Consider the following 1269-nt stretch of genomic DNA (forward strand, 5'->3'; position numbering starts at 1 on the left):
TGTGATTATACCCTAAGATTCCTGAAATGCCAGTTCAAAAGAACCTACACACCCTAATGTTCATAGCCCCATTATTTACAATATCCAAGTCTTAGAAACAGCCTAAATGCCCATAAGTAAATGAGTGGATCAAAAAAACTGTGTTACATTTACACAATGGAATAATATGCAGCAGACATAAAGGAGTTCTTATTCTTCAGAACACCATGGATGGAACTGGAGATTATTGTGTTAAGTGAAATAAAAGAGGGGGTAAAAAAGAAACACCATATGATCTCACCTATATGTGGAACCTAACCAACAAAACAATGGAACACAATAGAATCAGAGACATGGAAATATAGAACAGACGGACAGTGACTGGAGGGAGGAGGAGTGATGGGGTAACAGTATTACAAAGGGGAAAAGTCAAGTCAAAGAACATGTATAGATATCCCATGTGCACAGAGAATGTGGTTGGATTGACTGTGGAAGTAGGGGAGGCAGGGCACAGTTGAAAATGAAGAAAAATGTGAGGCAACTCTAACTGAACAATATAAAAATAAAAAATAACAAAGTAGTAGAGACACCTGAACAAAATGTTTAACTGGTTTTATGGAGAAGTTCACCTTACATAGGAGTAAGTATGCCTATATTCCTAAGACAAAACAAAAAGATAGTTGAGTACCTGGGCAGGTTTAAAAGTTCAGAGAACAAAATAATTGATGACGGCTCTACCTGATTATTTCCATTTTCTTAACGGTGCTGAAGAGCTAGTGGAGAAGTGTTTTAAACAAATACTTATTTCCTACAGGAGGCAAAACATTGTGTCTACACCTCAGGAGAGGCAATATTGTTTGGGCTTGGGTATGCATCTGGCTCTTAAGTTGCTCACAGGCTAGAAGAAATGATAATGTAGAGATACAAATTAACTATGATACAAAGTGAAATATGATAAAAGCCATAGAAGCAGAAGTCAAGAGAAGAAAAAGCCAAAGAAGGCTGCTTGGAGGTAGTAGCATTGAACTGGATCTCAAAAGTACAATTTGAAGATAACGGAAATGGGTGAAAGGCCTTCTAATATATAGAAAAAGGGCAACTAAAATGAAAGTATTGGGGCTGGACAGTTTATGAGAAATACCAAGTGGTGTAGTTCACATGAAGCAGGGAGAATGGGAAAAAGGGCAATAGAAAGCATCTTTGGGTTGAATCCTGGAAGCATGTCAATGCCGGGAAAGGTTGTTTAGATTCTGACATCAAAAGTGATCTATGCCGGGTAAGCTCGGATGG

The sequence above is a fragment of the Artibeus jamaicensis genome, unplaced genomic scaffold, assembly GCF_021234435.1.
Source record: "Artibeus jamaicensis isolate MK-2021 breed Jamaican fruit bat unplaced genomic scaffold, CSHL_Jam_final scaffold_461, whole genome shotgun sequence".
In the NCBI taxonomy this organism is placed as follows: domain Eukaryota; kingdom Metazoa; phylum Chordata; class Mammalia; order Chiroptera; family Phyllostomidae; genus Artibeus; species Artibeus jamaicensis.